General features: G+C 30.4%; 2 long non-coding RNA genes across 2 annotated transcripts; one reads left to right on the top strand and one right to left on the bottom strand.

Moving 5' to 3' along the window:
* The first annotated feature begins 2,380 nt into the window (after nt 1-2,380).
* Nucleotides 2,381-3,275, top strand: LOC129927608 (uncharacterized). Its single transcript, XR_008779197.1, has 4 exons — nt 2,381-2,472; nt 2,762-2,838; nt 2,940-3,005; nt 3,158-3,275. It is a non-coding gene; the product is annotated as an uncharacterized LOC129927608 (long non-coding RNA).
* Nucleotides 2,445-7,969, bottom strand: LOC129927609 (uncharacterized). Its single transcript, XR_008779198.1, has 3 exons — nt 6,908-7,969; nt 3,147-3,253; nt 2,445-3,037 (listed from the first exon to the last, which is right to left on the bottom strand). It is a non-coding gene; the product is annotated as an uncharacterized LOC129927609 (long non-coding RNA).
* Nucleotides 7,970-10,649: the final 2,680 nt, after the last annotated feature.

The following is a 10,649-nucleotide window of genomic DNA, read 5'->3' as shown; positions in this document are numbered from 1 at the left end:
AGTTCTTTAATAACTAAATAACATACAAAACATTGCATTCAGTCTTTTGTACATGCGACTAAGTAATTACAATCATTGTATAGAAATAACTAGAACAAATGTTTACACCTACACTTTCGCCCTAGTGACATTATAGAATGGAATGGATTGCCTGAATAAACCGGAAAAATCAACGATTTAGCAGAGTTTAAATCATTGAATAACATGCATGACGAGATTGACACATGAAATCTTTACTCATGAAATGCGTAGGACATATATCTTCTTTTTTTGAAGTAAAATTTGTAATATACAAGTTACTAAACTAGGCTACGTTAGAACGGTTAGATATTAATCTGAAAGTTAGACTTTAGATATAAACTACCAGTAGCTTATTAAATCTTATACAAAAAAGAACATCTAGATCTACATCTAAATTCTATTCTAATATATCTATTAATATTTTAATTAATACCAATATACAGACCTATCTATCATTAGATTTTAGATCTACTTAGCTTGAAACTGAAACTAAAGTTAAATCATCTATACATAATGTAGACTTGTAGATCTAAAAGATAAACATAAAATAAGGCCTACTAAATCTAGTTTTTTGAATATCTTTACTCAAAAAATACTTCAAATTACTAGATTGGATCTAGAAAATAAACTTTACAATCTAGTTTTTGAAGTTTTTTTCCTACTGCAAAATTTAAATGAATGGAGGCAGGCAGGATTCAAACCCAAGACTATTGTTACTGCATAGAGTGTGCTACATCTATAAGTGCATACCACGATACCAGGCTACCATATCTAGATTAAGAATATCCCATTTATGTAACGGAATACAGTTAACCTAATAAAATATATTGTACCTGAGGAATACAAACTAATATATTTATTTGAATTGTTAAATGTTTTTCTATTTTCTTTTTTCATATAATTTTAGAGTCTAGATCTAGTACTCTAAAAGTAGTTTTTAAAACTGAAACTTAAAATTTAAATCTAGACTGTCAAAGACTGATGATTTTTTTTTCTATTTCATTAAAAAGCGTTTGACTGCTTTAAAGAAAAATGTTATTTACAATGCTGCTCTACATTAATTCTAATTGTAAAAAATTGCACTTAATATTAGTTTAAACCATAGGCTATATATATACAGGACTGCCAACACTAAGGGTAACTAAGCATAAGTTTCGTTCAACTCCAAAATGTGAGATGAGGTACTTCCGGTATAAACCTATTTTATGACATTCACTATGTTTGAATGATAATGCCAGCTTGGATAACATATTTTTCTTTTCATCACATTTGACAATTTCTTTTTACGTTGTATACTATTAATATGAGTTAAATAAGCGAATAATGAAAGAGTCAATACAGTTTTGAGAGTGTCATTTATTACTTAGGTAGCCTATAGGCCTATAATGGGTGATAGAAGTTAAGTCTGTGAGTGAGTCAGTCTAAAAAAAAAAACAATAGTGAGTCCCTGAGCCTACACACTGGCATCTTTACCAACTTTTATTTACATCTAGATTCTATACCTATTTTTTAAAATTTATTTGTAGTTGTTTTTTTTTAAAGATAGCATGCAGTATGCATTATATATACATATTAATGGAGAATGAAGCCATTAAAAATTACAAGCAATCGTTTATTTATGACTAATTGAAAAATATGCATTAAACTTTCAGGTCTGCAAGTTATTAATTTTTTAAACTAATTAAACATCCAATTATTCTAAAAGCCATTAAAAAAATTGATTGTTCCAAATTTTTCTTCACCTAATAGAATTCTAGAATCAGTGTTCCTACTTCAATAAAAATTAATTGTACACGTAGTATATATGTAAACTTTGACCCAGACTTAGAGACCTATGGTTATAAACTATATCTACAGATACAACCATACACACTACTATAATTTGTTTTTGGAAAAAAAATGGCTTAATGGGTTTTTAATTAAATATATATATAACAACTAGTTAGAACACTACCTATGTAAATGCTCTTTTTTTTAAGTTGGTAAATCAGATTTTGTTGTTATAAAAATCTGGCTATATCTATCGCACTGTTACCATAAGCATGACTAAGAAATATTTTAAACGTAGTGTGTTTATCTTTAGTGATGTTTTTTTATATAAAAAACTAATTCACCGGAAGTCATTCTTCTAACACTACACTGCAACCAAGGACGCCTCGGTGTACGGGACTTATTTAATTGAATAATATAGGCGTGGTGCGCACAGTTGGCAGTCCTGTATATATATAGTCTATGGTTTAAACAAATCATAAACAATTTTTTCACTTATTTTACTTATGACGTAAAAAAAGAATAATATAATAATTATACTTTTATGAGAATAACTCTTTCATACAAATTAGTTTATATAAATAAAGAAAAGAAATGACAGGAAATTTATGTACAAATTTTGTTATAATTTCCAGAACAGTACAGACCTTAGTTTTCCTCAAGACACCTGTGAATTTAATGGTATGAAATCAGAGTGAACAATATCTAAGTTAAAAACTATTTTTAAGGTGCCATTTTACCATCAAATTTGACATATGATTTAAGCACAATAATAGTGAGAATGTCAAATTCAAGTCGTTCCAAAGTTAGATCTATGTTGTGCTTCTAAAAGGTTTCGACTATATCTTAAGTATTTAGTTTCTTCTCTTTAAAAAAAATAAGTATATTGAATTTTTTTTTTCTTTCAGAAAAAAAAATGTTGTTAAAACAAAATAAACTGACAGTGACACATGTATTTAAACTATTTCAGTTTGTCTAAAGAATCAGACTGACCTATCATATATTTCCAGTCCTGGAGATGAGAATCAAGATACATGTAAATTTTTGGTTAGTAAATGTTTAGATAGAGAACTTTTTTTGTAAAAGTCTTTTTTATATTAATAAAAAAAGAAAATGTAAAAATACTTATATATCTTTTATCATTTCAGATCCTCATTATTTCACCAGTGACCAGTGCTAAGTCGAGTCAGATGATGTTGAAGTTCAACTAACTGGTAACTATTTAGTTTATTTCTTGGTGTCTGTACTGTTGAGATCAACATATAAGGTAGATTTAATCTATTTGTAGATATCTCTTGATTGACTCAATACTTTATATTGTGTTCTAAACATTTGATCATTTTAAGTTTATTTACCTGTTTTCCAGGTGATCATGAAATTCAGGAGTGAGAAGGTGGAGAAGCTGATCTACACAAATATGTTTTTGGCTGTAAGAAGAATCCTGGTCATAGCCAGTTTATATCTGTAGATACATTTAAATTGAAACATTTACCTGAAGTTTATCAAGACCAAGATTTGTATGAATTCATCAAAGTTACAGCTGACCTATCAGTAAGAGTAGATGTTACAAAGTCCAGTCCACACAGACCAAAGTTTTATCAAAATACAACTCAACCATATTCATTTTATAACTGGAGTGAGAGAAAAAGCTTAAAACAGGAAGTGGAAATGTGAAGAATGTAAACAAATTTCAAGATGGAGTCTGGCAAGATGGAGATTATGGACATGCTGCCTACACTAAGTGTTGGTGTAGAAAATGTGAAGATTCAGACACACCCAGCAATGTGTGGTGTGATTTTTGATGACATTGAGGCCAGCCACACGACCTTGAGATTGTTTTATGATTGAGATAAAAGTCCAGTGGTAAATGATGATAAGGTCAGTGTTGTAGATGTTGACATTGAGTATGACTTATGTTGGTTAAACTTCTTCTTATCTTATCTTATATAATACAGACGTTACTTCAAAAAAGAAGATGATTACGTCCTACGTGTCATGCATTTAGTCATGCATATTAACCAATGACTTAAATTCTGCCAAGTCACTGGTTTTCCTGGCTAGCTCAGGCAACCCATTCCATGCTCTAATAGCACTAGGGGAGAAGGAGTATTTGTACAAATTTGTCCTAGCATATGGGACGAGGAATGTGCCTTTATCTTTGTGTCTTTCAGAGTATTTTATTAAATTTTGTTTTTGTATTTGAAGATTATGGTTCAGTGTTTTATGTATGATTGCTACTTTACTTTTGAGCCTTCTGTCCTGAAGGCTTTCTAAATTTAGTGATTTTACTAAAGGTGTTACTCTAGTCAAATGTGAATATTCGTTTGTTATGAATCTCACTGCTCTATTTTGTGTCTGTTCCAGTTTCTTAATGTTTTCTTGAGTTGAGGGGTCCCAAACGGAGGATGCATATTCTATTATTGGCCTAACCAAGGTTAAGTAACATTTTAGTTTTATGTTCTTATTTGATTTATAGAAATTTCTTTTAATAAATCCTAATCCTTTGTTTGATTTTTTTGTAGTTTCATCAATATGTGGATTCCATGATAGTTTTTCATTTATTATAACACCTAGGTATTTTGCGTTTTTAGTCTGTGATACTGGTTTGCCATGAATAAGATAAGTGGAATTAATTTGTTTTAGTGTGTGTGACATGTGACAAAAATGTAGGAAATAAACTGTTCGAAATGTTTGAAAATTTTAAAATTAACTGGGGGGAAGTCTAGAACAAATACGGATATTCTAGACCTAAACCCAAGTTGAACTTTATAGTGTCACATCCTCATGGATGTTCTAAACTAATCAGTGTTGGTCAATGGAAGTACAGACAAAAGATGGGTCGTAGAACTAAGTTGACTTATACAACTTGTACATGTCCAGGAAGTAGTGGAGCATATGTCCACTGTCTGGGGTATGAAGACTGGACTTGGTCTGAACTTGTCCACAGTGGAAGTTTAAGGTCTGGATTAAATTACAGTGGATTTGGTTATTTCTGTTTTGAGTTGTAAGGCTCTATTATGAAGATGTTTTTCTTTGATAACCTTTGACATTCTGATTATCAAACTTAAATGTCTCTTTAGTGTTGAAATAAAAACATTTATAATTTTTGATAAATTATTATAGATTTGTTTACTAGAAACATTTTGTTTTGGACTTATAAATACAAATCTTTCTATTGTCTTAGATTACTTCTTGTTCTAGATATGTAAATAAATTGTTTATGCTGTTTTGAAATTTACGATGTTTTGTTTCCTTTATTTTATCTATGTTGTTGTTTGTAATTTAGATTTAAAATAATTAAAACCTGTTTTTTTTTAAATGAACAATAATCTACCAAGTGTTGGTGTAGATTTAGATATATATCAGACTATTTATCGACGATCAGGTTTGTTAAAAAAAAATAAGATGTAGTTCGTATTTTTTATTGTTCATTTAAATTGTAGTTTAAAAGTTTGCAAACATTTTAAATAGAAAAAGTTATCAGTTATAAATATAAAAAGAATTGAAAAAAAAATCGTGTGTTGTTTGATATTAAATTTTTAATTTTTTTTTTCAAGTAACCATTTTTTTTGTTTTTTAAAGGGAGATAACTAATAAATATTACTTTTATAGAAAAAAATACAGTAGTCTTTTCATGTACCTCAAAAACTTTTTGTTATAAATATGCCGATAGATTTGCAGTAGGGAACGCGATATTGAAATTTGGTTAAGCGTTTGGCTTACGAACCTGACGTTCTGGTTCGAATCCCGGTATTTTAAATTTCGACTTTTGTTGGGGAAAGCAAAGGCGGTTGGTCGTTGTGCTGGCCATATAACACCCTGCTCGTTAACCATTGGCCAAAGAAACAGATGACCTTAACATCATCTGCCCCATAATGCAAACTAATTGATACACCTACACTATAAGCTTTGTTTTTTTTTAAGATTTAAAAAAATTGTTTTCTTGTTTTTATAATGTAATGCTGAGGCCAAATTACAACACTACCCCAACATAAACTTATCATCCTGAAAAAAAAGTTCTCAGTGCATGTAAATTATGAGCGTGTCTGGTGTGACTGTACATTTTGGTTTGTTATAAATGATAATGTTTATTGTTTTGTTTAATGCACAAATTGTAAGACAAATTTCTACACGGAAAACATATTATTATTATTATTATTATTATTATTATTATTATTATTATTATTATTATTTCACTTATTGATAGCAAAATATATTACAATATTTTAGTATTTTTAAACTGGTAAATCGGAAATATTTTTGGGCCTAAAACAGCTCCTTTGGGTAAACTTAGAACTATTGATTTTTTAAAACTCGTTCTTGTTTGCTAAGAAATATGTTTGTGTACTGATGTAAGCCTATGAAGTAAGCAGCGTTTTTCCCGTTTCACGTCATGGAGAATTTTCATTCATAAAACATTATAACCAAAATTAATTTTTCGATAATAAGACACTTTCAAACGATATAACGGTCGACCTCGAGTTTTTTCCGATGTGGCCAATGAGTTGAGAATTTTTTTCTTACTAATATTTGTCAGGGGGAGGTATGGCAAGAATGAATGTTACTTTGATATTTTGGAATGATTGTTATATCCCCTTGTTGTGAATGTGAATAGTATTGCACGTACATATATATTCTAACACAAATGTATATAAAAGTGAAATTAAAGTGAAATAGCCCCTTTTAACCTAACAAAAAAAATATGTCCAGCTATGGCTATCACTTATATGACACTATTTACAGCAAACGGAAAAAGAGAAAAAAATATATGAAAAAAAAATAGTGGCATGGAGAGTTAAATTACAATTTGAAATCGGCAGGCATAGTCCTTTCCACGTTAATATTTAATATGTAAAACAGGAAAGATGCAAGAAAAGCTCAACTCCTATGTATAGCAATAATATACGACAAGATACAATTTCTTATAGTTAATACCACGTTTCACATTGTATTGAAAAAAAAAAGATAAATTCTAACAATTACAACTAATATAACTATGCTAAGTTACTAGGTTAGTCTTGAAAGTGTATCAGCTAGTAGACAATGATCTGTGGTCAAACTGGATTGTGAATCCTCCTGGGTATCAGAGGTATTTTTCTAGGTTTTGGGCACTCACCCTACTGATGACGTAATGCCACTCTCTATGTATCAGCTCTCTGCACTTTACCGGAAGGAAGCTATCCACTTGGTGCAACACACAGCAAGCTATTTTTGGGTGTTCTGTTTAGATAATACAATAAATATTAAGATTTAGTACAAAAAAAATAAAATACACGAAGACAGACAATGCTGAATTTTCTCTATTGCCAAGTCGCACTCGAAAATTCAGGTGACCCTCATGGACATCCCCCTTCTCAGCAATAGGGAGAGGGGAAACACTACGTCAAGATTTCTTTTTTCTTTTTCTTAGAAGTTTTAGGTACAAAAACATTTGTAGCCTATTGGGGTCTGGTTTAACTTTTCCCCAACCAACAACTTGATAAACTCCTTTTTTTTAGGTTTAATCTCTTTAATGGTTTGTGTACTCTGTAAAATGGTCTCAGAACTTGAATAATAGTATTGTCAATAAACTAACAATTAATAAGTTCTTTAGTAGTTAAGACATTTTCAATTACTTCTCTAATTTCTATCTCACTGATATCATAAACAGTATAATTACAATCATTTAGTTCCTTACTTGTTAAGACATTTTCAATTTCTTCACTATATTCTATCCCACTGATATTATTAACAATATCCAGACAGTTATTTTGTTCCTCATTAGTTAATAGGTCATTTTCAATTTCTATTTTATAGGGCACATTTCCCTGTAATGACATTTTTACTGCCAGTTCCATTTTCAATCTTTTGTCCTCCACCTCCTTTATTTGTTTCCTTTCCTCTGCTTCTATTACCTTTATTTCCATTTCTAGAGTTAATCTCAATAAATCTAGTTTTTGTTGGTTTAAAAAAATCGTAATTCCTCACCCTCAATTCCTAAAAGGTGGGCCTGTTCTATTATTACCTCAAATGACCTAGGTTTTAATTCGTCCATGGTAATCACATGGTAATGACAATTAATAACAAATATTACTGAATAAGTTTAAATTAACTCATTGAGGTTAAGTTAAATGTAACATTGTTCAATTTACATTTGATAATTTATAAAAAGATCAACACAAAAAAAATACCACCCTCAATCTCCACTATTGACAAGGCAATGTACACTCGACCCTGAATGCCCGATACAACACACAATAGAAACTCAACTTATCTGTGTCTGATGCCAGGAAAGAGATGACAACTCTTTCCACACGACGGTGTTAGTTTTTAGAATGTAGAATCTTCTGGAGTGTCTGGTCGCTGTTCAGCCTCCTTGTAAACGCTTTATTACTTATCAGATATAGAGAATGAAACAAATACAAAACAAAATTATTGAAACATTGATATTGTAATTGATATGTAACATTGTAATAATAATGCATACATTAAAAAAATCCTTATCTAGTCAGGTTGTAAGATAGTAATAAAAAAAGATGCCAAATATACAAATAATCAAATCTGTTCAATGCGCGACGATCTAGTAGTCCAATAGGTTAGACACAGTGATACAGGCACTTGCTATTTCTTTTACGTTCAACGATCACCAACAGGGCGTCGATGCGCATACTCCTACTTTAATGTAACAAAGTAGATAATTCACGATTACTTGAGTAACTGCATTCATGTAGAATAATCCAATAGTAAGTGAGAGTAGTAGTATTAGAGTCTCTTTAAATGGTGATGTCTCTTTAAATGGTGATGTCTCTTTAAATGGTGATGTCTCTTTAAATGGTGATGCCATGCCGTGCTGGATCTCAAGACGTCAACAAAAAATGGAGAGTGACACAATGGCCTCGGTATACTTGAAGTAGTTATTAAATCAAAATTAGTCAATGTTAAACTTGGTTGTTCAACTAATACGGTTCAAGTAGAAATGTCAACTTGTTTTTTTGAACGGAATGTCATTTTATATAGAGTTGATTCAACCTAATGCTATCTCCACATCTCTAGTCGGTGTCTACGTGGGTGTACACGATGTTAAAGCACAAAGTTTGATTGAAATTCTTTCTTGAATATATCACTGACTTGATAGCAAATAAACTTCAGTGTGTAACAGTCACAATCGTGTGTAAGAGGTCAACCAGTAAAAAAATGCAGGCTCTGGCTAGTTCAATGACAATGACCTTCAGTTGGATACTTGTAAACTAGTTTTGCTTGAATAATATCGTGTTGACTCACTGGTTACTATTTAAAATAGCAGGCTTAAGTTGATATCTATTATAGTCACCTTTATTAACTTGTACTGGTAGAAAACAAAAGCTTGACAGTTCCTCCATATTCTCAGTGTGCTCCAAATTAAAAACACTTATTATGTAAAACACATAAAAATATAGATTGCTTTGCATCCAACATTAGTATTCAATTGACAGAAAAATAGTTACTGTCCCTGACCGGACGAATCCTCCAGAATTGTCGGTATCTTTTTCTTTGTGTTGCTTATATCAGTGACTATATCAGCAATACGCAAGTTAAGACTTAAGACCCGCGGGCAGCAGGTAATATCTGTCTAGTAAATATCTTATACAATAAAGTAGAATGTGAGGTGTATGTATGTATGTATATGTATGTATGTATGTATGTATGTATGTATGTATGTATGTATGTATGTAAGTATGTATGTATGTATGTATGTATGTATGTATGTATGTATGTATGTATGTATGTATGTATGTATGTATGTATGTATGTATGTATGTATGTATGTATGTATGTGACGAATAGAAATAAAAACCACTTGACCAATCTTGATAAAACTTGGCAGGAATGTTCCATGGGTACTAACTTAGATCCTAGTGTATGTATTGTAGCCCTTAAACAAACTTAAGACCCTCAAAAAAAAACTTGTCCGACCCTATTAATGCTACAGTATTTATGGATCTAGGCTTTGTTTACGATAATGACATGAGAAAAGATCGAAAAGATTTAGATCTAGATATAATTTTAAAATATACATTTTGCGCTGATAGTTTTTTTACTTTGACACATGAAAATACAAAAGAAGATCCATTGATTTCAGTATATAATAAAATTAACCTTCAAATTTGTGCTTCAAAACCATTTTTTACATAAATTTGTTTCTTATATCTGTGACTACAGATTTCCTGACGAACATTCTTTCATTAGACAATACCGTAATGTTACACATCTTTCCTTGCCTAGGTCTAAAACTAGAATATTATATAACTTCTCTTCGCACAGATAGTTTTATACTTTAACACATGAACATACTAATTATAGTCCATTCATTTCATATTTTGATCAAATTAACATTCAAATTTGGTTTTCTAAAGCATTTTTAATACATACGTTTACGAAAGCTGGAAAGCCGTGTTGAGATAGGCCTATATTCATTCATGAATCGCGTACTAAAAATAAACATGTGCATATATTGGATGAAACGAGGGCTTAAAGGCAAAGTCTTAACAGCACAATTACCAATGAGAAAAAAATATTTTATTGGGGATGAAATGACCGGGATGAAGTGGCCAGGGATAAAGTGACGGTCACCATGTTTTAAATTTTATTTAGTTGTGTAAACCTCCTATCCAGCTAATGCAATGTCGAACTTGAATAAACAAAAATTTGCTGTACATTTCATTAACCTAATACTTAATGTTTTTTTTTTGTTTGCTTATATCGATAATTTCGATATCATTGTGGAAAGAACAAAATTCAATTTGTTAAAACAAAACAACAAATAATGTTAATTTTTTTTAAAAATATTTTTATTAACAAAACAAAACTATATTCAAAACTTTCGGTAACAAATTTTGTAG

Source organism: Biomphalaria glabrata, chromosome 8 (assembly GCF_947242115.1).
Source record: "Biomphalaria glabrata chromosome 8, xgBioGlab47.1, whole genome shotgun sequence".
Lineage (NCBI taxonomy): Eukaryota > Metazoa > Mollusca > Gastropoda > Planorbidae > Biomphalaria > Biomphalaria glabrata.
This window is presented reverse-complemented; position numbering and strand designations above follow the sequence as displayed.